Source organism: Arachis hypogaea, chromosome 11, assembly GCF_003086295.3.
Source record: "Arachis hypogaea cultivar Tifrunner chromosome 11, arahy.Tifrunner.gnm2.J5K5, whole genome shotgun sequence".
NCBI classification, from domain to species: Eukaryota; Viridiplantae; Streptophyta; class Magnoliopsida; order Fabales; family Fabaceae; genus Arachis; species Arachis hypogaea.
In genome coordinates this window covers 17,923,776-17,950,700 of record NC_092046.1, presented here as the reverse complement: position 1 = coordinate 17,950,700, position 26,925 = coordinate 17,923,776, and the positions used below count along the sequence as shown (strand labels likewise).

Sequence of the window (26,925 nt, the reverse complement as noted above, 5' to 3'; positions counted from 1 at the left end):
ACCATCGGAACACATTTTTTTTAAAAAAAAAAAAAGAGAAATCTTGATCTTTTATAATTATTATCAATCGTGTAGACAAGTACACTTAGTATGATAGTATCTATATATAACTTAATTAGAATATAGTCCATGTGCCAACAGTTAGAAAGGCTGCAGTGACAGCCAAGCCAACATGGTTAGGCCACGACAAAATTCTCCACAACAACTTAGTTATTTAGATTTTAGAGCACTAGCAACTTGACCTTGAAGCTGCTGCATCCAACCGTTCTTCAACTTACTATATCTTTATATATTTTGTACAATGGAAAGCTCACAGGTGAATTGAACGCTCGGAATTGTTAATTGAATGCTTAAAAAGTAAACCCTTTTCAGCTGTGTGTGGTGTGGCTCCCATATGCATACAATTTTAATAGTGATCTTCTCAACTATGAACACCTTCGATGGTCATAAAATAACCGCAACATTCAAGTGTTGTTGCTTTCTGCTCATCTAGTGTTATCAAGTGATGGTTTTAAATACCATAAAGTAAAAGTACTTTGTTTTTTTTTTTTTTTTTTTTTTTTTAATACTAACAAAATCTAATGTTAAGAAGATTTGTGCAATAGACCAGAATAAAGGCTACACCAAAATCTATCTAACGGTGAAAAGTAAGTGTCCATATGATATAAAATGATGTTAATCTTTAAAAAAATACCATCACAATGAATTAATTGATAATAAATTAAATAATATATCTCTTTTCTATAAACATAAAATTATTGATATTACATACAAATATTTAGAATTTTTTAATATATATATATAGTAAACATAATCGAAGAGTGGAGATTAAGAGTTAAACTGGTAAAGTTATATTACATTAAATTTTAAAGACGGAAAAGTGGATGCGTACTTTTGAGATTTGGTTTGGTAAAATTTTTTGGAGAGGTCTTGTTTTCTGTTTGATAAATAAAAAAAAATGTGTTTATACTTGCATTTTTTAAAAATTAGAAGAGCTTTTAAAAATATTTAAAAAAAAATTTTAAAGTTAATTTGTACTTATCAAAAATAAAAGTCTAATATAACCGTATATAATAATAAATATCTAAAATTATCCTTATTAATTATTAACACCAAATTTTATTTATTTTTCCTGTATACATTTTTCGTTATTGGAATCCTCATATATTTCTAATTTCTCATCCTAACCTTTACAAATTCCATACACATCACACACTAAATATGAACTTCTTCTATTTGTATTCTTTTTTGGGCCTTTTTTTTTTTAAAAGCAAAAAATACTAAAAATATTAAATACAAGAAAAAGGATTAATTGTTCTTTCATGTTTGAGCTAATGGATAAGGATCCCATCTTTTTTCAGAATTATAAGTTTAATTTTAAAATACAAGGCAAATAATAAATTAGTGTTAAAGCAATAATAATATCAAAGCAATCACATTTTGCAATTAAAAAATTGTTTATTGTTTTTTATAATTTTTTTTTTTGCAAGTGATGTTAATTAATTTATTCTATTGCTCCCCTTATACTATATATATTTGATTCCTGTACTGTTATTAACTTATTAAAATAGAATAATGTTTTATATTTATTAGTCTTATTAAATGATAATATATAGTGCTTTATGAAGTTCGTTATTCAATAATATATAACTAACTATTTAGGCATACTTGACATAAAAAAATTATGATTCTCTTTGTTTTTAATCTTTCAATTCTTATATGAGTTTATGGAATAAATTTTTTAATATTTATATTATATAAAATTTTAAATTAAAAATAAAAAGATAATTATTTTTTATTATAGATATGTTTATTATAAGTTTTTTTAAAAGATATTTTATCAAATATAATCGTAATGTTTGTGTGCTTATTAAAAATATCTTTTATTTTAATTTTATTAAAAACAGCGACTTTTAAAAGGTTGTCTTTTAATTACTTTAAAAAAATAAAAGCTTTGCCAAACTTGGGAAGAATGCCAAGTCAGTGATATTATGGCTATGACCAAGCTTTACTAAACAGTGTTGTTATCTTCCTATATGGCATAACATGTTGGAGAAGGGTGAAAGAAGAAATGGAAGGTTTTGAGAATAACGACCCATAGGCTATGACACATGAACTTACAACTTACAACTAGGGGTGACAATGGGTAGGATAGGGTTTGGATTTAACCCTAATTTTATTCGTGAGTTGAGATTTTTATATAAACTCTACCCTATATTCTATTCGCGGGTTGAGAATATCCCAACTCTAACCCTATCCACTCTTAACCTGTGGGTATCCGATCCTACCCGCGGGTTACAAAAAATATACAACACTATTATATAACTTGATGATAATTTAAAATAGAACTGATTTTTATATAAAAAAATATTAAATAATCAATTAATGATTTTCTTTTAGTGATTAAGAATCTTTTGTATTTAGTGAGAAGTCTTTGATTCAACATCCACTTAAAACATATTTTTATATAAGTATATAATATAAACATGTATAGAGTGCGGGTTGATCGGATAGAGTTGAAACTCAACCCACACCCTACCCAACCCGCACGAGAATCCTACCTGCACCCTATCCTACCCACTGTGGATCGGGTTGACAACCCTATCCAAAAGGGTGGGATCAGATTAAGTACACGTGGGTAGGATACATATTGCCACCCCTACTTACAACATGTAGGTGGAGAAGATTTTTTCAAAAGTAACGAATCAAAATAAAATATAAGAGTAATGTATATTTAAGACAAAATAGAATATTAGATAAATATTATGATATTTTTGAAGTTTGAAAGATAAATGTAAGAAGTTGCAAATAAAATGTTTTCCTTTCGAAAAAGGTATAACTAAAAAATGTTTTTAGGATGTAAATTAAATTTTATTAATGAAATTTTATAGATTTTTAAGAAAATACATAATAAATATATTAAAATGGATGTGTATAAATACGGCCAAAATTAATCGCTAATATATTTATGTATAAATATATGTGTAATTTGATTTTTTAAATATATATTTATACTTTAATATGTATTTTATATTAGTAGTTAATTTTAATAACTAATTTTAGTATACAGATAATATAGTCATATTAATATATATACTAAAAAAGATATAATCCATGTGAAAATGATTTATTTATTTATTTATTTATCGTACAAATAAGTATAAATTAGTCACTATATATACTCAAAAAAGCACCAAAATAAAAACATGAGTAACAGAGTGAGATCCCTTTAAAAACAAAAGAAGCAATTCCACTTGGCATACATGCAACTTGACCAGTGATAGCAGCATGGTCTATTTGGTGGCGTATACATTATTAACACTGCAAAGTTGCACTTCTTCCAAAATTAGTTCCACCCATCCACTTGCATTGCCACACTGGAAGTGAATCAAGACATACATACATCTTCCTTCACCTCTCTATATATAAAGCTTTCCATGCCATAAATTGCATGAATCTTTATATATGTATCCTCTTATTATTATGGCACCAAAAAACTTTGCTTTCTCTTTTGCTTTCTTTCTAGCATTAATTATTTTCTTTCATGGGTTTCAGTCCATTGAGGGACGCTACCTAAAGGACGAGGTGCATGGTGTGATTTCAAATAATGCAAATACATCTACAGACATGGTGGTTAGTACAACGGGACTGCCACCACCACCACCACCACCACCAGCACCGGTTCTCGGGCATGGTGTTGATGATTTTAGACCTACAGATCCAGGTCATAGCCCCGGTGTCGGACACTCAATTCAGAACTAGGAATGGGGCTCCGCTTATGAACTCAATTACTCATTATTATTATGTACATCAAAATAAACTCACATTTTAATTTGGTTCTACGCCTGCACTTATTATCACGAAAATGTTTCGATTTTCTTATTTTTAGTATCCAAATTTAAGATTCTAGGAGCAATTTAGTAGTTATTAGGTGTAGGGAGTATTGGTAGTATACTAGGTATGTATAAGGTTAATAAGTTCACTTCTCGTTTTCAGTATTATGTATCCCTAAAAATATTACCCATGAATTCATTCTTCATGTTTCAATTTTATTGAGTTTGTTGTATTTGAAGGAATGTGATAATAAAGACTGAATGGGGTCAATCATGCGTGGGTGTGATGTATGTAATGTCATTTGTCATAGCCGGAATTGGATAATGATTGGCTTAAGCGAATCGTCCCCTTGCTAACAATCTAATAGTTCTTTTGTAATAATAATTCTTTCTAAATTATATATTTGAAGTTAAGATTATCAAATACCATTGCCATATCCAAATAATTTATACAATTATAAATGTCATCATCATATTATAATTAGACAAATATGTTAAAAAATCTTAACTTAATTCTAGGATTATTCATGTTAAATTATTAAAAAAATATCTAAAAATAAAAATATATTTAGATGATTGAAAGTTTGGTTCTTATTATTATTTTTTTTTATTTTTTTAATTAAAATTTACTGAATTTATATTTTAAGTTGAATAATAACTTTTTGATGGGACAAGGATTACAAAGCGATTTTGATATATTGAAAAGAAAACTTTAAAATTTTATTTATATTTGATTATTTATTTTTATTAAATCCTAAAAATTCAAGTAAAATAGACTAATATTAATTTTATTTTTATTAGACCCAAATTAATTATTTAAACTAACAGTAAAATTCCTTTACATAAGTCAAAATATAAAATAGCTAATATAATTAAATTTATTTATATATATAGTCCACAAATTAAAATAGACTAATAAAATAAAATTTCCTAACAAAATAAATATTCTGAATGAATTATGTCTATGACATATATGCAAAATAAGAAAGTTAAGGGTGTGTTTGGTTTGCGATTCATAATCCTCTGAGAGATTATTACTCATTAAATAGATGATATTATTTCGATAAAGACATTAAAAATGTCTTTTTTAAAGACGTTTATATGTGTCATAATATTATTGGACATCTTTATTAAACCGGTTAATAATTTATTTTTTAATAAACTAGAATAAAATCGATTTATTATAACAATAATAATAAACCCAATTGTCCGCACTATAATTATTAGACCCAATTTGATCCGACCGATTTACACAATTTAAACCGAATCATGTTTAAATTTTTTGATAAAAAAAATATATTCCTAATTTTTATTTTAAAAAAAATAAAAAACAACTATAATCCAGTGGGTTATTTAAATAGATCGGTTCGATTAGATTTAATCACAATTGAGTTTATTGTTATTGTTATAAAAAATTCAATTTTATTTTAATTTGTTAAAAAATTTAAAAATAATCAATTTATTAATACGTCCAATAATAATGCGACACATAAATATTTTTATAAAAAGACATGTTACTTATTTTTATGATAACGTCCTCCTTACTAAGAAGCATACAAATTGGGACTTTGACCAATATTTATAGTTGATAAACCTAAAGTGTGGTTGGATGAGTTTTGCAACTCAATCAATAAATAATATATCTATCACTCATTCGAGATCATTTCTGTATCAAATATGCATATTTTGTATTAAATAATTACTCAAGATATACCGTCAAAATTAATATTACACATTGAAATGACTAAATAAAAATGCACGAGAATGAGAGTTGGGTCATACTTAGATATTTATCTAAAAATATAAACTTGAGAAAGTATATCAAGTCTTTTGAACTTTGTGAGTAGTGAAAAATATGAGTTAACTTTCAAAAAAAAAAAACTTAATGGGAAATATCGTCTAAGGTTTATAGAATAACACAACAATTTCAAAAGTAGTTTTGAGGTATATATACGTGCCATTCAAACAAGATAAACTAAAAGATATAGAGTTAAAAAGAAACACACAAAGATATATACATTGGTGCAGGTAATTATTTATGTTCAGTCTTTAACTAAATTGAGAGGTCTACTATTTGATAGTGTTTAATTATAAGATATTATTATTTCCTCAAGTATTCTTAGACTAATATTGACTCAAAACACAAATAATCTAAAACTTATTAGATATTCTTAAATAAGTCTTACACAAATATGACTCATAATCGAAGTGATCTAAGAATTTTACATATTCTTGTCACAAGTCCTCTCAAGCCGAGATTGATAACTAAGGATGTGTTACAATTAATTTTTTTTTTCTAGACATACATGAGATCATTGTTCCAAGATATAAACAAGTGTAGGAACTATATAAATTGTGTTTTTTAATATAGTTTAAGTTAAAACAAATTTTTAACCTAGATAACAAACAACTTGTGATAATTGTACTCTTCTGAGGTATGAAGAGTTTACAGAAAATTAAAAAAAAATAAAGAATTTAAAATGAACACTTGAAAGTAATCTTAATAATAATTCAATTCTGTTCAAATTTCTATTTTTTTTCATAAAATCCCTTGACTTGTATTTATAGTGTGAGCTTGACCAAGTAATGTAGGACATCCTTTCTTCTTTCATTTTCAATTTGATTTCTCAAAGTGTGAAAGAAGTATGCGCAAGTTCCTTTTTTTTGGTACAATGCTTTCAGACCTCTTATGTACTTGCATAAGTAGAATGAGAAAAATTTCTTTTTGAATATTCTAACTTGTTGAACATACTTATATTTTGGAGCCAAAATATATATGTTAGATTGGATACTTTTATGAAGTCTTGTGACGGGTACCTTGTTTTTAAAGTCCAAGAATCATGTTTTCATATCTTTTGAGATGAATTTTAAAGTATTACATATTAAATACAACCTTCTCTCGAACTATATATGCTCATTTCTAATTTGCAATAAATTACTCAGGAAAATATTTATTAATATTTTAGAAACTGAGCAAATTGTTAGAAATGAATTAATGAAATTTTAAGATTATATCTATTATTTGTTAATTATCAAAACTCAATTAATCTAACATATAAAACTAATACACACTGAGAGACTTTACCTTTTTGAGTAGTGCATTTCTTATATGTGCCAAATCGAATTAACAAATCTTACTACAAGAAACATCGTTAAAATCGACGGCCAAATCGACGGATAAGCCGTCGATAATATTAAAATTCGACGGCAAAATGGACGGCGGGGTTGGTCGCTATTAAGCTTGTCGATTTTTCAAAATGCTAATAAAATCGACGGCTTGCCTAGCCGTCGATAATAATTTAATAAAATCGACAGCGCTTCTGTCTATAATATGAGTTTGAGAGTTTACACTCTTACTAAAATCGACAACATCGGCGTCGATATTATTATATAAAATCGACGCCATTTCTGTCGATATTTGATCCAATAAAATCGACAACATTTTTGTTTATAATATGTTTACTAAAATCGACAACGCTGCCGTCGATATTGGATCCAATAAAATCGACACAGTTGCCATCGATTTTATTATTCATATACCAACAAATTCTATGTCTATATTTGGGTTTTCTTGTCTATTTTATAATTAAAAAGCGACGACTATTCCGTCGATTTTAATAGATACGTTTTAATTATTTTTTTATTTAAAAAATAGTAAACAATTAATGCTATAACCAATAAGCTCACAGTAATTCAAATCTATTTAACTACTAATTTTATATATACATATGAACAAATAAATAAATAAAATAGAAAAGCATCATATTTTCTATTACTCGCTAAGAACTTTGATCAAACATGTAGCACGCATCAGTAACAGTGTAGCTACAAATTCAAACATGGTCTCCTATCAGCTATCTAACAACCCATTCATTATATTCAAAAATATTTCTACCATATTCAAAACAATTGGAAAAAACAAGAAGAAGAAATTGTGAATGCTGGTATATTTGACCTGAAAATATGAATTGAAGGCTCTTCTTTCTTGTAGAAGAAGAGAGAGAAGAAAGGTTATTGAAGCTCATGGGCATGGGAACAAAGGACTTGAGTATTGTGATAGCATCTGCCACCGTCATTCTGAGGAGGAAACACCACACAACATAATAATAATTGAAAATACTTACATTTTATAAGGATCGTCTCCTGCATAACCTGTTGGCTTCGGTATAGGCATCAAAACCTACAAACCAAATCCAAATATCCAAATACATACACTAGTGAAATCAATTGTTATTACAAGAAGGCTAACTAACTAAACTAACTGTAAGCAAGTTGCCAATCAAGAAAGAAACTAGTTCCTAAAAGCCAAGTTCAGAGGTCATGTTCGTTCTCTAATGCCTCAGACAACTCATAAAAGATGGTAGCAGCAAGCATGATCTCAGCTCCTGTGCCAAATGGACCCATCATCAAGTCTCCAAGCACAGTTAATACCCCCATGCACATTCCACCATAAACTGCAGCAGTAACTATATAGAGATTCAGTTCCCTTCCCATGTTTGAGTTCCTCTGTCCATTCATCTGTCACTTGGTGTTTCTACAAAAGCATTGTTTAACATGGGCTAGTAATAAGAACATGGACTAGTTCTGTAACAACACCTTCAAATTCAGCTCCCCTGTCACTGTTGATTGTTGTGAAGCTAAAAGCTTTCCAAATTATGCTCCCACATATATTTTAAGATCATATTTGATACTTTTGCTAATGATGTTTCACTTCCTTTTTTCATATCATCTTACGTAGCTAGAGCTCCCTTTCAAAAAAAAAAATTGGTTTTGTTGATTAAAGGATTAAACATTTCCTGCAAAAAGATAAATTTGAAGTAATAGAGTCACAAGATGGCAGTACCGGTACAAAAAGGAACTAAATGGCATACCGTCTTTGCAGCTCTCTAAGCTTCTCGAGTAGTTCCCAGAATTTTGGACGGGAAGCTGGATTACTAGTAGAATGAGATTAAGTTGTAAGTTATAATACTATTTCTTTTGGATGAGAAATAAAAATAGTTGTTTAATAAAGAGATGAGCATGCACACCGATGCCAGCAGCTCTAAATTATAGAAGCCCATCGTGATCAACATCTTTTGGAATTTCAAGTCGCTGATCCATGAACCCCACGGCTCCAATCACCTGCAATGTTCCTAGATGAACAATTAATCTATATGCACCCAAAGGGATACACAATTCATGTGATGTCTATCATTCTAGTTTGAGTATCTATTTTTTTCAAGATACTTTCAAGGTTTACATAAGCATGAAAGCAATACCTGCATTGAGTTGAGATTATCCCAAGGGATCTTTTCGGTTGTAGGTTCCCATAATATTACTCCAAAGTTGTATACATTAGACCTGGAGTTCCCAAGGACAAGCAAAAATGGATTTTCAAGGACTCAAATTTCTTTAAGAACATTTGATAGAAATCAAATTTCTTTAAAAAAAACTACATAAACCAAGATGGCAGCACCGGTACATAGTAGCATAAACTAAAAGTAGCACAAATATATTCAACACAATAACGCTATTAAATAATTGGAATCTATTTCAATGTTAAGCCACGATGTAGAACAATTAAAATAGCACCTTATCCACATGGTTGATGAAAATTGAGGAGTTCAAACAACACGTACTTAAGAGTAAAACAATTTTGCTTGGAGGCTTATACAGAAGGCTTGCATATTACCTCTGATAATGACGCAGATAAGAAAATAGCTATCTCTTTTCCAATTTTCGCTTGACGTGTGTGCATATATTTAGTGAAATCGAAGCAAAACTAACCATAACAAGAACATCAAAAACTTACTCATGGTTTTGATAGAAAGAATTCCATCTGTTTTACAAGCATCAATAGAAATTAAAGAGAGGAACAATTAGAAATTATAAATCACACTAATATAAAGGTATGTGCTCATTACTTGAGACTCGAAGAGAGGAAGACGTAGATCAAGCGAGAATCATCGAGAGTCTGCATATCTTCTCCGATAATTGACATCTCTGAAACGCTGAAGATATTAACTGAAATCACATACTCACAAGTTATAGTTAACAAAAAAAATCAGAGAACCAAAAAAAAGAGAAAGAAATCAACAATTCGCAGAGCAGAGAAGAAGGCGAAGCTCACGTGTAAGCTTAAATTATGAACCGAAGAGAACTCCATTCGAAAATCAGAAATTGGGGATCACATTTCACAAAACAGGGAAAACAACAAAGAAAAGTAAAGAGAAAAGAAAAACCGAACCTTATTGATACAACGTGTTTCGATTTGAAACAGGGGACGGAGGGACGGCGGCGCGAGTGCGACGGGGCGACGACGGGTGTTGGAGCAGCAGAGTAACGACACGGTGGCAGCAGAGCGAAGAGGTGTGGCGGCATCGAGAGGGAGGGTTGGTGAAATGGTAGAGGTGAAATGGAAAGCGAATTGGGGTTAACTTATGTAGTAAATTGAAGTGAATTGAGACGGAATCAAGGACGCGGGGAGGAAACAGTGATAAAATTTTTTTATGATAAAATCGACACCAATTTCGTTGATTTTATTTAGAAAAAAAATTGACATTTTGGCCGTTTATTTTACATAATAAATCTAAGCCACTTATCTAATTTTAAAGAGAGATCTTCACCGTTTAAATTTATCAACAACAAAGGCTGTCGATATAATAAATATTAAAATAGACGACATTTTCGTCGATTTTAAAGGGAAAAAAAATCTTAACCTTTTCTTTGTCGACAATGTGACGGTAGTAACAAAATGATCTAAGTTGCTAAAATAATCGACGATCCGATCGTCGATTTTAATATTTTATTTCTAATTTATTGTTTTTCATTTTATCGACGACCAACTGTCGAAAAATATCGACGAATATTTTAGCCGTCGATTTTTGTCGTCGATAATTATGCTGTTCCTTGTAGTGTCTAACATGTGACCATGTTAACTATCAGGAAAAAAAATATGTGGCTCACGTATTAGTCTAATATCAGTCTTACTAGCTGAGTAACTAATCATTAAATTATTATATTGGTGTCAAGTACAATAGGATTTATTACTAAAGCCATTTGTTTAAGTCAAAATGTTCACTACATCATGATCACTACTCTCAACAATCTATTGTCAAAACACTACTGCTAAAGATTAGACAATATTTGTAGGTTGTCCTAGATATATTAGATACATAGGTTGGTTACTCTGGTTAACTGCCAAACTGCCAAACTGCACAGGTACTTGAGAATTACACTCCAATAGAAAAAGATGATGTTGTGCGGGAATTGGCGGCGATTTTTTTTTTCCGCAAAATCAAATGCCGGCGGTTAATTGGACCGCCATGAATATGGGTGTCGGAATTGGATTTGGCGGCAGTTTCCAGCAATCAATGGTATAACCGCCGCTAAATCAAAATTTTGCGGCACACCAATATAAAACCGCCGCCAAATGAGCGTCTCATAATTTGCTTTATATTTACCGGCGGTTTCCAAACCGCTGCAATTTCTATCCATAGTTCCAAGTCCCCGCACGTTTAGCGGCGGTTTCAAACTGCCGCTAAATGCTAATATAGTTTCTGTCAGAGGTACCGGCGGTTGCAAACCGCCGCTAGATATAATAGTTTTTATAATCATTGAACTAAAACAGAGGCGATTTAAAACCACTGCTAGTCTAAGAGAAATTGAAAAAAAAAATGGAAATTTGGGTTTTTCAAAAAACACGCATAATTGGTTTAAAATATTATTCAATTATTTTTTAAATTTTTTTATATTTTTTATTATTTTAAGAGTGAATATTTTCAACCTTAGAATCTAAACTTGTAGCAAAAACAAAATTGAAATATAAGCAAAACAAGAAATATATATATCCATCAAAATAGAAATTTAAGAGATCTCTTTCGAAGAGTTGCTCAGTCTAATTCAATAAAATATTTACTTCAATGCAAAATATCTCTAATCCTAATATTCTATTTTTCACTCTATCATTCCACGAAACTCATCCCTGCAGCGATGTCTGGTGGCAGCTCCTCACCCTGCTGTTGAAACAGATAAATCAGAGCACCCTCCATCGCCTTCATCTTTTTGTTCTCTGCTGCTGCCTCATCCTCCATCGCCTTCCTCTTCAACTTCTCGCCTTCCAGCTTTGCCTGCAATTCAAGCAGCTTCCTCTGAGTCTCCTCTAGTTGGACTCCGTTGCCAGGTGCGTGTGAATTTGGACCGAAGAATTAACTAGGAGTCGGTCCAAAACCCACACCATGTACTCTACCTGGTTTCTCTTTTCCGAAAACCTGAGCAATGGAATCATTTTGAGACAACACCCTAGATGACTCATCCTGTTGCTCAATCTCCTCAATTCTTTCCTACAGACACAAATTAGCAAATACAATAAATATGTTGATAGATCCATCTCATGTCAAGAACACACCAAAAGATAACAACATAGGATGCCAACTACTATGAAAAAGAAGTAAGGGATAAATGAAACTCAATCATTCAAATTCTACCCCAACTATTTCCAAATTATATCGAAGTTCAAAATGCCAAGAAACATAACAGGTAAATTTGCAATGATAATTAAAGTAAGATGAATTAGAAATTGTAAAGGTCTCTTGGTCCATTATGACATAGGAGAGTAAACCATTCACCAAAGAGGTAAAAAAACAAAATAACATAAAAAAGTAGACTATTACCCTATTAGAGGTGTTAACTTTATTGATCAATTATAAGTAGTAGTACTTACACCGATAGCTCTAGCTTCATCATTCATATAGGAGCCATCTTTTTTTGTGCACTGTGATCCATAACTCTCCTCTACCGACTCTTCTCCCTTGTTGTTCCGACTATATCAACAAATTTTATGCCATTACCGTATTTAACACAATCAAGGCAATCTTAAGTCACAGAAATAGTCCAAAGAATGAATAACAAAAGTAAAGTACCTCTTCTTTCATCCGCCGTGCAAAGCTTTTCGAACCGCCAGTGTGGGTATATAGTTGCTTTGATCCTTTGCATTTTTCCTGCACTTCTCCTGTTGGTCCAGTAGAGACAAAGGGCGATTAGAAACTGATTTAAAAAGACTCAATGCAACATAAAAACTATTGTTGTGTACCAATGATCTACTAGATTACCTTCATCTCAGCTTTGGCGCGATAGTTAAGGAACCATCTCCAATGCTCTCGATCGATTCCCAGGGACGGTTCTCAATATTTTGTTCAGTCGTGAACGTTGGCTCGAAATAAGCATTATACAACCTCAGTCTTGTTTCCTTCCAAGACTTCCCCATACTTTCCAAAATATTTTTCTTGATAGTTCCTTCACTATCTTCATCAAAGTGAAAAATTTGCTATACAGATAATAACAATTTGTCAAAAATTGTAAAAACAAACAGATTTATTTCAAAGGGCATATAAACTTTTACCTTGACACATTTGTTATAAACTTTGTCCTTAGTGGTAATCTTACGCCAACTTTCCTCACAGATAGAAAATTTTTCAAAGTCAGATCCTAACAGACCAAGCATGCCACTCAACAGTCCAGCTTCGTTTCCAATTGCTTGCTTTGCATTGTTGACCTGAGCACGATCTTTCTACCGTTTGGCCGTTCCATAGCCTCCTTCACGCTTAGTCTTACCGGCTTGATTGTGCCATTGGAATCTATAAGCCAAACATAATACCTTATGTGTATCCATAGTGGACAGCATGCAAGAATAAGAATACATAACGAGAGTCTAAATCATGTTGAACATATAAACATTATTAAATAAATTACCGATTATCCTGACTTCCCAAAACTCTGTAGTCTTGCGTCCTTTGCGATTCTGAGCTCTAGATTCAACAAATGAGTCATCAACTTGTTGATCAACAGAATCTATATCATTGGCATTATCTGCGGAGTTTACATGGCTTGGCTCCGAGTTCTAAATATTATTTGTCCTCGTTTGTGGAGCAGGCCTTGGTACACTGCGCGGCAGAAGGAATGGGCATGAAGTTGGAGGGACACTATCACCATTGTTCAGGAGAATTCCAGAGTCATCGCGGTGGGAAGCCGAGACCGGAGGTGGAGCCGTTTGTGGTTGCTGACATCCTGGTCCTAGTTTTGATTTTTTTCGTCAAACAGCCTTTTCTAGCCATCTTAGAAGATAAAGGGCACCTGTTTCAACGAAAAAAAAATTTATAATCAAGAAGAGTCAAAGCACATTCATGCTTTTTGGGTAAATTTGTTTCAACCAAAATTGAATTATAATTCATTGACTAATTCATATAGAAAAAACAAGTTTAAATATAGATATAAGATTACATACATGTGAAACTATAATTTCTGCCCAGGAATCTAAAATACTCCCAACCATTTTAACATAAAAAAGCACCACATAGATTCAAGAGTGTATCAAATGCAAATGACAACTCCAATTGTCTGTCTAGCATTATTGCCTTATCTTGCTTATTGTGTAACTTAATTACTGTGTTTTGGCTTCAAATATCACATACACTGTATTTATTAAAGCCTAAGTGACTAAATAATTTCCAAGAACATGTTGCACCAAATACACAGGGAATAAGAGAAATATATATGATGAAATACACTATTAAAAAACACGATGCACAATTCAAAATTCAAAGTAAATGGTTACATATATCAAAGTCACATTTCATCTCCAGGTTTGAAAAAGGAAGAGCCGATAAATTACTCATCACCTCTCACAATTTAACGAGCTCCTTGCATTGATTATTTTATACATGTCCTAGAGTGTTAGCTATAATCATTGCAACGAGTATATAAGGCCAAAAAAATGTTATTTTATAATAACTATCAAATAATTAAGTGTTTTTTTAACAGTACACTTCATTTCACATACAAATTTTCTATTTTTTTGTTGTTGTTTTTACTGGGTACTCTATTTTCTATTATAATAAAAAAATGTCTTAGCAATAAAAAACATTCTTTATATAACACAAATCAGAGTACTAAGGAGTACCCTTTATTTACTGAATTTCTCAATTTTATTCGTTTGATATTTGGTGTTAATATATATATATATATATATATATATATATATATATATACACAAAAGATCTCGCTGACTTTGAGTTTTATTTTTCACCCTTATTAGTAGGCACACATGATGATTATGTGAAAACCAAGTTATGACTTTTATGGTTACTTATTCAATTTCTAACATCTCAAATCAATCCTAATTGTACTATTATACACTCAAAAAATAATATACACAAAAAAATTAATAATTAAATCAATAATCATATGTTATATTTTTTTAATTAAATAATTAACTACTAAAATAATCAAATTTACCATAATAAAATAACTAAATCTATAATAAATAAATAAATAAATAATCAAACTTGTTTTAAAAATTACATATACACTCTTTGTTTAAAAAAATTCTTAAAATTTTAAATAATTAATTAATTAATTAATTAATTAATTCATCTGATTTTGAGCTTTTTTGAGCTTTTCACGTACCAATAAATAATATAATAATTTAAGAAATACTCATCAAATGAAACTCATAATTAGCTTGATTTTAAGCCTTTTATTAGGGTTTATGTTAGTCATCACTGCCCAAGAAAACTCATCATCAGTTTCAAATGTTTTAAGTAATAAAATGCCATATTTAATTTTTTTAATTATTTATTTAAAATCGAATCAATAGCCGTTCTCATTACCTAATCAGTTTCTACAAATTCTTGATAAAACTTCAGGTCAAAATAATATCCAAAACAAGCTTGAGGTGATGACTGGAATTACAACTCTTACCCAAAAGAAAAAAGGTTACGGTGAATGGAACAATATAGATTTCAGTCATAATATATGCGCTACTATTGTAATCAATTATTTTAAGATCAACCATTTTATTGTTAGAAAGAGAGAGGGTTACTGGAGCAGAGAGGATGGGCCAACAGTAATCTCAACCGGAAGACGACCACAGAAGCGGAGAGACCTGAGCGACCGGCAGCTTCTGGAGACCCAGGTTCCGACGTGAGCTGAGGATTCCTCTTTGGAGCGCCAGATGTGCGAGCTTTTATTGGCTGGGGTTGCCTTCGTTCAATGTTTTCGATTTAGGGTTGGGGGTATAAGGATTGAGAAGCAGATGAACTTACTAATAGCCGAGTTGGGTATTTCATAAAAGGAGTTCTACTAATTTTGCGGGTCTTTGAATTTGTGAAAAATTCAAATCCCTAATATAACATTTTAAAACAAAATTAATAATAATAACCGGAATGATTAGTAACAGGAGCCATCCGAAAAATAAAAAAATATTCTACGATGGAGCAAAATAGGTGGGTTGATATTCTAAATTTTAAAATAATAATAATAATAATTAGTAGTAGTACTTACACCGATTTACATGAACTTTAGCTATAAAGTGTTTGTTTCGAAAAATGATTAATTAAATTACTTTTTAAAAGATAATTCTATAATAAACTTTTAGTATTTATTTTTCATAAGTTAAACTAAAAATTATATAAAGTTATATTAAAGATTTTTAATTTTAATAAAAATAAATTAATAACTTTCAGCAATATTTTTATAAGAGAGAAATATAAAAATATTTCGTATTCACTTTATTATAGACTTATTCATTCAATAGACTCTTTTAGTATTTTTTTTAAGTCTTCTCAATAATCTTATTATTATTATTATTATTATTATTATTATTATTATTATTATTATTATTATTGACTTATTTTTTATTTACTTCGACCAAAAAGGTCAACCATTCATATATTTATATCTATTGTAATATTTTAAAAATTAAAAAATTATTGATTTCATATAATTATTATTAGTTGTGCTTATTAAAAATTAGGGATAAGTATTGTTTTGGTCCCTCATGTTGAGGGTCGGAATCGAAACCGTCCCCAACGTAATTTCCGATTTAAAATCATACTTAACGTTTTTTTCGTATTAAAATCGTCCTTTTAATTTTTTTTGGACAAAAATACCCTCACCACTACCAACACAATTACCTCCTCCACCAACACCACCACCACAACCACCACCAGCACCAACACCACAACCACAACCACAACCACAACCACAACCACAACCACCAAGAAAGCAGGAAACAACACCAAACAGAAACAGAAACAACACCAAACAGAAACAGAAAGCAAGAAAGCAGAATCAAGGCGTGAGGCGGAGGCGGCGAGGCGTGAGGTGGCAGAAGCAAGGCGGAGGCGGCGATGCGGAGGTGGCGAGGCGTGAGGTGGCAGAAGCGAGGCGGAGGCGGCGAGGCGGACTCCAACGGCAACGGCTCGCCGTCCCCCTCCCCCCTTTCCCCTTCCCCCTCCTCCTCTCCCTCTCCCCTTCCCCCCACCCCCACCCCGCGTCCTTTCCCCTTCCCCATTCGCCGCCGCCGTCCCCCTCCCCCCTTTCCCCTTCCCCCCACCCCATAACTCGCGTCCCCTTCATTTTCTTCCTCTTCTTCTCCGGCTTCTTCCACTTTCCCTCCTCCCTCTCTTCGCCGCCGGCGCCGTCCCCCCGCCATCCTCCCACCCCCCCCTTCCCCTTCCCCCTTCCCCTTTCCCCTTCCCCCTTTCCCTCTCCTCCCCTTCGTATACCCTTTTCTTCCCCCCCAACCAACGCGTTTTTTTTTATAATTTTGTTTATTATAGGGGTAGTTTAGGAATAAATTAAAAAATTTTATTAGAAAGGATGATTTTAAATTCAAATACGACTTTAAGTATGATTTTAAATCAAAATATACACCAAAGACGGGTTCAATTCCGACCCTCAACGTGAGGGACCAAAACAATACTTATCCCTAAAAATTATTTTCAGTTTAATTCATCAAACTTAATACTAAAAGTTTATTTAAAATTTATCTTTTAAAAGCTAATTTAATATATATTAGCAATTAATTTTGCCTACATTTGACTCTTATAGTAAATATTAGCAATTTTTTTTTAATTGGTATTGGGTTTTGTTCAAGCACTATGGCTGAACCATTATCTGTGCTAGTTAGCCACGCTTCCTCCAAGATTCCTTTTAACACATCATTAAGCATCTCTTTAGCTGTCAATTTTTTTTTATCTGCTGACTTCGAGTTATCATTCATTAAGAGGCTAGATAAGCCATCTAGTAGCCAAGAAGGCATAGGCTTCTTCCTCGATTGAGGAGCAGAGGAGCCTGAACTGCTGCCATGGCTAGTATTATTGGAGTGTTGCTTCCTCTCTATAAGTCTTCCGGTCTGATCGGCTTTAGTCCATTCCCCCCAAACAATCTTCTTTGATGCACTTTGCAGCAAAATCCTCCAAGATTTTCTAGCAGTTTCTTAATTCATATCCTAACAAGGCACAATAGGTGCAAAATATCCCACCTGTTCATACCTCAGCCCCACTTCTATCATCTTACCATTAGGGCCAGTAATCTTCAGACTATCTTTCACTTTCTTTTCACCATTCAACTCTACTCTAGCTTTAAAGATCCTTGATTCCTTTCTCCTTACCTCAAAGAAGTCTAGGTCCGAGATGGTTCCAATTTTGTTTCCTAATTTGCGACCAACCTCTAGGATTTTAAATTGTTCTGGTAAAAGCCATAGTTGAATCCAAATAGGGAACGCATATATTATGTTGTTGGATGCCCCATCTATTTCCATCCATCGTTGAAGAGCCATGTTCAATTTTTAAAGCATCAGATTTATGACTGAAGAAGAATTGGAAACAATTTTTAACTTCTTCTACAACACGAAAGTCATCTGGTTTGCCTCAAATAGCATGCATAGTACCCTCCATGGTTCCTATAGAGAAGGTTCTTTCGGCAAAGATTCTCTCCCGCAAGCTTTTTGCATAAGCATGGACACCCTGGCCTCTGCAATGTCTTTTTCCTCAAGTTTCACTACATCCTCTTCCTCACTGCTACATCCTGTACCTCTGTAATCGTGGTCCTTCCTTAGTTTCTCTATGTAAGCCAATTAGAGAATGGCCAAATCGGAGAAAACATAAGTAGTTCGCATTAAATTTGGTCACTGAGAAAAATTCTAGTGGATAGTCAAAAAAATCCTATGCAATTGAATTAAACGAAATATTTCTTCATTAATATTATATGTCATGAGTATTTCTTTTTTCTAGATACCCTTAAAAAGAACAGTTGAAGCAGTGTCTGCTGCCTTGTGGTAATTAACTTTCTTTCTTTCACCATTTTAAAATAAGAAGAGAAGATTGAATAACACATCTTGACAACTACCATGGTTAATGACTAGTTTGGGAGTAAAGAGGAGTAGGTTAAACATATCACTGTCAACATAAAACAATATGCTCTTCCTCCAAAATGGCTTGTTACCAAATTGAGAACATGGAACTATAAAAAAATTTCACCCCACTTCTCTAAAAAAAAAAATTGGAAATATTTTAGACTATTTTCTTCGCTTACTTTTCTTTAGTTTTTATTATTCTTTATTTATCAATATGAAATAAGAAAACTTATAAAATTAGCCTTTGGGTGTCCTATAAGAACACCTAATAACAAATTTTACCTTAATTTTACCCCTCTATCTAAAAGAATTTATTTATCCTCATGTGATGTTAGTAAATATCTCAACATTTACTTTTCACTATTATCTCACATTTTTTATTTTTGTATTTATTTACCAATAATAAAAGTGTTTTTCTAAAAAATTTACCTACCCTTAATTTTTTTTAATCTTTATTTACTTAAATTATTCTCATAAAACTATGTCCAAGTAAAAATAAAGTAATATGTACAACTTAGTTCGAAATCTATGCTTTAAACTTGTTGTTGAGTTTTGAACTCCGTTCTTATGTGGAGAGAATATCCAAATATTGGTATCTAAGTCTATGATTATTTTTTATTGAGAATAAAGTGGCTAAGGTGAGATAGGATTATAAGAGAGAGATATTATCTAGTAAGAACAAGAAACACTTTAGAGAAGAGATTGAAGAGAGAAAGCATTTTCGCACATTCATAAAATTGTTTATGTAAATTGAGCTCAAATTTGGAGCTTGTTCTGGAAAACTGGTTCTTTGGTTTCACCGTTCGGATCTTTTGAAGGATTACCATGTGTTTATAACACGCAGCGAAAGAAAAGAAAGTAATCTTAAAGATCTATTTTGTGCTTAAACTCTATTCTAATAATATATATATATATATATAGTAGATCAGATCTAAATACCTAAGTACGCTAGTAAAAATCTTTTTCTCCTTCGATGGTACGAAGGCGCTATGCGTATCCACAGCGAGACCAACCTTTGCTGTCAACTCTTTGACCAATGGATATCTGATCCAAATTGAGAACCTCTTTACAACTTTTTGCACACCAAAAATTTTTTCTCTAAGAATTAGGCTCACATACATTTATGTGTGTAGAGGTAAAGGATAAAACTCTTGTTATTCTCTGTCTTTCCTGTACTCTTGACGTACATATATATAGTATAGGATTTGTTATTGATTTTAAATTTGAATCTCAATTAAAATTTAAATCATATCTTGAGATTCTAAATCTGAATCCTTCAAATTTATGAATCATATCATAACTCAATTTGAAAACAGAATCAGTTAGGATCTCATCCAAATTTAGAAATAGAATAACTAATTATTCTCAAATCTCATTTAATATTCTTAATTATCATACTATTATTATATTCTTGGTGCTAGCAAAGAATATAATAATATTCCATTTGAATCAATATAATTATTTATTTGATCAAATCAAAATAATAATTAAATAATTCTATAGCAAAGATTAAAACACTCGTTAGTGTGTGACCCCATAGGTTCAATACTAATTAGTCATACTAAATTTACTAATCAAGGTTGGCGTCTAGCAACACTCCTCAACGACCCGATAGTATGAAGTAATATATTTTTACTAAGAACCTTAGAAGAACAAAGTATAATTTCTTCCATCTTTCCAGCTCTTGGTTAACCCTTAGAGTATGGTTTAATTGTCAAACTCTAACTTGTTACCATTATTATAATGAACTGTGAATGACTTAAGAAACTTATTTCTTCATTCATTCAATCCCCTTGGCCACGTTTTTATTCATCTCAGTCATTATAATCATAGAGCTCAAACTCTTTGCCGAGAGTTAACGGATTCCTTATTGACAAATTATTAATTCTACAAGTATTTAAATCATACCCAATATCCATTCAACTAGCACCCTAGGGTATTAGGTGTCAGGAATCAAAGTATAATAAATACATTGTTAATTAATATGACAGTCGCAGGTCAAAGAAAACTCTATTACTATGTTCATCTTGAGAATATCCTATTGACAAATATACGCTAATTATAACTATTAGGAATTCTCAAAGAGAGTCAGTTTAATGGTCATATCTCTATATACACCATATATATATATATATATATATATATATATATATATATATATATATATATATATATATATATAATTTAATAAATGAGATCTATTAATCTTCATCCAATGAAGACCATTATATATATATTGATCTGTCCAGATTATTAATGTCCTTTTTAATAATTCTATGACCAAGAACAATTTAGATTAAATTATAAAAGATTTATCTCTTAATATTATTATCACTATCAGAATGATAAATCTCTAAATTTAATCAAGGACCTTATTATATTAACATTTTAATATAATAACAATAACAAATTATTTTACACATGATTGATTGGATTATGGTCATACTCCTTATTCCCAACAATCTCCCACTTGCACGAGAGCCAATCATGATAGATTGGATCTTGGGCATACTATTATCTCAATAATCTTCCACTTGCACTAGAACCAATCAATCATGTGTATAATTTTAATGCACATTTATGTTTATCAAAACTATTTTGACCTTAAACACCTTAGCTTTTGAGCACATGTGCTTGACCTTTTGCAAGATACGCCTAGTGCATAATAATATCACGTTTTCTCAAAACATGAAATCTCCCACTACAATAGTGTATAATTTTATTTTAAGGACAATCATTATTAAACATGATTATATAAAAAAATCTAAGTAACCATTAGATCTATTTTTATAGAATTGTATCATTATACAAATAGGTTATTTTTCAAAAAATTTGTTTGACGATCAAACCTTTTATACTTTCAGGAGAAAGTATATCCTCTACTGAGTAGTAAATAATTATAATAAAAGTAAGTGTACTGATAAACCACTATTTCATGGTTTATCTTGTACTCAATTGAGTGGTTTTTATCAAGTCTTCACCCACTTATTCATATAAACTGCATCGTTTTACCATTCCTTCCTCATTTTATGAGATTTATAAAAACATGTTTCCTATGCTTTATTAATATTAAAATTTATTTATCCTTTATTACCATTCGATGCTGTGATTTGTGTGTTAAGTATTTTCAGGTTTTATAGGGCAGGAATGGCTTAGAGGACAGAAAGGAAACATACAAAAAATGGAAGGAAAGCATAAAAATGGAGTTTTGAAGAGAAGACAGCGACGCGAATGCATGGACGACGCGACCGTGTGCTTGGCGCAAAACACAAGCGACGCGAACACATGGGCGACGCGGACGCAAGACTTGAGCGAAACACATATGACGCGAACGCGTGACCCACGCGTATGCGTGACAGACGCCACGTGCAGAAACTGCAGAAAACGCCCCCAGCGATTTCTGAAACCCTTTTGGCCCAGATCCAAGTCCAGAAAACACAGATCAGAGGCTATAAAGTGGGGGAATGCATCCATTCATAGGGAGGTCTTCCATTATTCACTTTTATAGAATTTAGATGTAGTTTTTAGAGAGAGAGGTACTCTCCTCTCTCTTAGGATTTAGAATTTGTTCTTCTCAAGTTCCAGGTTTAATATTCTTTCTATTTATTCTCTCAATTTAGTTTATGAACTCTTTATGTTTGGATTGAATTTCTTTTATTAATGCAAATTGAGGTATTTCAGAATTATGATTACTTCCCTTTATTTATATAAATAATTTAGATTTTTTTCCTTTTGGCTTTGGTTGATTAATTGGTGACTCTTGAGTTGTCAAACTCATCGTGATTGATAATTATTATCTTTGCTGATTGATTTAAATTCCTATAACTCTAGTCTTTCCTTAGGAGTTGACTAGGACTTTAGGTGTTAAATTGATTTATCCACTTGACTTACCTTCATAGTTAGAGGTTTACTTAGTGTAAGCAAAAATATAATTCTCATCACCATTGATAAGGATAACTAGGATAGAACTTCCAGTTTTCATACCTTGCCAAGAGTTTTCTTAGTTATTGATTTACTAATTCTTGCAATTTATTTGTCTTGTTCAAACCTTTTCAAGACCCAAAAAATACTATTTTCCATAACCAATAATAAATCGTACTTCCCTGTAATTCCTTGAGATACGACCCGAGGTTTAAATACTTCGGTTATAAATTTTATTGGGTTTGCTTAAGTGACAACCAAAAGTTTTGTACGAAAGGATTCTCTGTTGGTTTAGAAACTATACTTACAACGCGATAATATTTGTGAAAATTCTTTACCGATAGAAAATCATATCGTCAAAATGGCGCCATTGTCGGGGAATTGCAAACATGTGCCTTATTATTGGTTATTGTAAATATTTTTCTTTTAGTTGTTTATTTGTTTTTGTTTTTTTTACTTTTATTTCTATTAGCTACTATGAATTCTCACCCCTCTCGCTTTGAGTTTGGTTCTAAATTTGTTGAAGGGAATGGAAGCTATAACAGGAATATGCATCAAGGTCTGAGCAATCAAAGATGGATGGAGCCAAGAGGATATGATCAACCCTTTAGGCAACAACACCCTCCAAGATATCATGGGCAAGGACCACTCTACAATGCATACCAAGCTGATAGATATGGTGGACCCCCTTGTAATTACCAACAAGCCCCACCCTGTGTTTATAGACTATCCTCTCAACATAATTTCGGACCACCACACTCACAAGCTCCTTTTCACCATTCACCACCGTATGATCCTTATCCACCCCAATTCCAATCCAATTACGCCCAAGAACCACCACTTCCCTATGCACCATGTCCATATCCATCGAGCCAAGAATCACAGGCTCGCCTCAAGGAAACAGTAGATCAATTTCATGCAACCCTTCATCAACTGGAGCAAGCAATAAATCAATTATCTTCCAGACGTTCGGACACTCAAGGAACTCCCATAGCTCCATGTGGACAATCTAATGAAGAACGTAGCATGAAGGAGATACTAGAAACTCCAGTGGGCAGTACAGAGCATGACTTCGTACTGGAACAAGTTGAGGAAGCTGTCATTATAGAAGAAGAAGAGTTGATTGAAGACTTAGGAGACGCTGAACCTCCATGGGAATCCAGAGTTGTGGAGAATTCCGTCAAGGACGTTACAATTGATGCTAAGGAGGATAGTGCACAACCCCCAAAGCAGGTATCTTATGAAGAACTGTATGGAATAACCCAAGACGCAAGTTTCCTTGATGATGATAATTACAAGTCAAGTTCTCTTAGTAATGAACTTGCATCTGCAAGTAAATTCTTTGAGATAGAAGAATCTTCCCCAAGTGACTACGAAGATGATGCAGAGGTAGACTTTTCTCAACCTCCCAATTATGACTCAAGTGATGAGGAAGATATCGAAGACTTTGATCAAGACAGGGTTGATATTGAAGAAGTTTGCAAAGAAGTGGAAGAATTCACAGAAGAACACAAAGGAGTAGAGCTTGCAGAACCACTGGAAACATTCATCCCAAGGCCACTACCACCCAACTCCAACTTTAAGTGGGTAAAATCCTTGACTTTTACCTTTACTTTTCCACTTGAATATGGTTTACTTGAAACAGATGACCATCTTAGAGCTCTTTGCGGCTTTAAGAGTAAAAGGGAAATGACTCGCACTCAGAGCTGGTATGCGAGATTCAATGAAGTTTAACACTTCAATTTGAGGTGCAAGGATTGGTGTCAAGCTCAATTGAAAGGATCTAGGAAGCTGTTTAGTCGCTGCAGTGAGAATTCAAATTGCTCACCACCCAGCTGGAATAATGCAGATCAAGACAAAAACGGGTGCAAAAGTGAATTTTGGGATCCTGGAATCTGTTCTGACATTCAGCACACTGGAAGCCTGAGAACCTGTTTAAAACTGTTCAAGGGCTTTACGTGCCTTGTTTGGGACCCCGGAGGCTGTTGGCATTCCAAACATTGGTGGAAATTTCTGGATGAATTCAAACATAAGCCACCATAGCAGGAAGCTTATCAAATGTCCAACTTAAGGACTTTAACTAAAAGTGCTAGGTGGGAGACAACCCACCATGGTATGATCGTTCCCGTTTTCCATTTTAGTCTGTCTTTGAATTTGATTAAACCTGGAATTGTGCATAACCTTCATTGCATTCTGCATACTGCATAATATATATATATAAATAATAATAATTTCACCCCACGCGAGCGCGCAGGCCACGCGTGGGCGTGAAATGGAAATCGGCGTAAAGATCCAACGCCTAGAAAGTTGGGCTGGAATCGTGCGGCTGGTGTGCGTTTAGCACAAAATGGCCCACGCGTTCGCATCCCTGACACGAATGCGTCACTTGCACAACACTCATCCCACGCGAAAGCGTGAGCGACGCGTCCGCGTCGCGTGGATATTATGGCCCCCTAAATAGAAACAGAGAGTTGCGCCAAAACGACGCTGGAACTGTGCGTCTAGCACAATTCACAGCGACGCGTTCGCGTGCCTCACACGTCTGCGTCACTTATCTTTTACCCAACTTACGCGATTGCGTCAATCATGCGACCGCGTCATACCCCTTTTGCCTTAATCACGCGATCGCGTGCCCCACGCGTTCGCGTGGATTTGAATCCACTAAACCCAAGTCACGCGAACCCTAACCCCATCGCGTCCCTTAACTCCCCTTCCACTCCCCTCCACCTCTGCAACCAACCTCCACCAACCAAACACCACCACCGCTGCGCCAACCACCCACAACCACCCAGACCACCCCGCGACACCCCCCTCATCTCTTCTTTCTCCCCTTCTTCTCTTCCCTCCCCTCCCTTCCTTCTCTTCCACTCCCCTCTGCCACTACTCCCCACCGCGGCCAACCTCAGACCGCCGTTTCCCACCACCACAACCCTCGCCCTAACCTTCTTTCCATCACCGCCCTTTACCCCTAACTAAACCCCAACCTACACCCCGCCCCTGCTCCACCACCGCGCCGCCGTGCTCCCTCCCAGCGCCGCTGCGTCACCACCACCATCTCTCTGCCCTCACCTCTGTTCATATACATACCAGGTTCCGCCGTACACCGATTTCTCTATCATCCGTAGCTAGTTGCATCTTTTTTAGATTATGTTAGAGATGCCTGTTTGTAGTGGATTCTAGGTGGTTAGTTAGCTAGGATGTGGTTAGTGGATTTAGGCTTGATAATTGCGCCGTTCTTGCTACTTGTTTTATCTATTTTACAATTCTGATTTTGCTGTGATGATCATATTGTTCATATATTGTTCTTCCTTGTTTCTTGCTACTGTTACACTACTCTTTCATGTTCATGTTATTTGTCTCTCTTTGCAGCTCTATTTAATTTTATATGAACTGATTCTTCCTGCTATTTATTTCCCGGGTACATCCAATTTTAGCCGGAATGCTGCCCAATTTTCTGCAAATTGTTTCATTTTTACATTCATGTATTGGTTTTGGCAATTTTGAACTTTGCACTACTTAGCTACAACCGAACCAATTCTAGTCTAGCATTCTTATTCCTTTCGATTCCCTGGTTAATAAATTGCATTATTGATGATTTCGTTTTATTTTTGCTACTCCTGTATCTATATGAATTATCATCAATAACCTGATATCCTTGCTTGAATATGAGTTGACTGATCTTTAAATTTGTGAATCTCTTGTTACCTAGGAAACCGATTATCATGCCACTTACTTTAACTTTCTAACTTCCTTTTTCACTCCTAACCATTTTAACTTTCAAACTTCTCTTTTCGGTTTTTCACTAACTACTTTAACTTTCTAACTCAAGGCATGATTACTGTTTTTCCTAATTAACTTGAATTCCACTTATCCTATATTTTGGATTGCATCTTTTCTTTTCAGACTTTTTCACTCGAATACAATCCAAATTGCACATATATTTAACTCATTTCATGTTTCTCTTGCTCTTTTGCCACTCTATGCTTATATTGCTAT

General features: G+C 33.0%; 2 long non-coding RNA genes across 2 annotated transcripts; both read right to left on the bottom strand.

Annotated features, from left to right (window-relative positions):
* Positions 1–8,860: 8,860 nt before the first annotated feature.
* On the bottom strand, positions 8,861–10,060 carry LOC112723808 (uncharacterized). The gene is made up of 3 exons (XR_011868103.1): positions 9,737–10,060; positions 9,092–9,651; positions 8,861–8,954 (listed from the first exon to the last, which is right to left on the bottom strand). It is a non-coding gene; the product is annotated as an uncharacterized lncRNA (long non-coding RNA).
* A 1,577-nt stretch (positions 10,061–11,637) lies between these two features.
* On the bottom strand, positions 11,638–15,951 carry LOC112723807 (uncharacterized). The gene is made up of 6 exons (XR_003163176.2): positions 15,691–15,951; positions 13,563–13,943; positions 12,923–13,447; positions 12,734–12,822; positions 12,535–12,634; positions 11,638–12,154 (listed from the first exon to the last, which is right to left on the bottom strand). It is a non-coding gene; the product is annotated as an uncharacterized lncRNA (long non-coding RNA).
* Between the last annotated feature and the right edge of the window lie 10,974 nt (positions 15,952–26,925).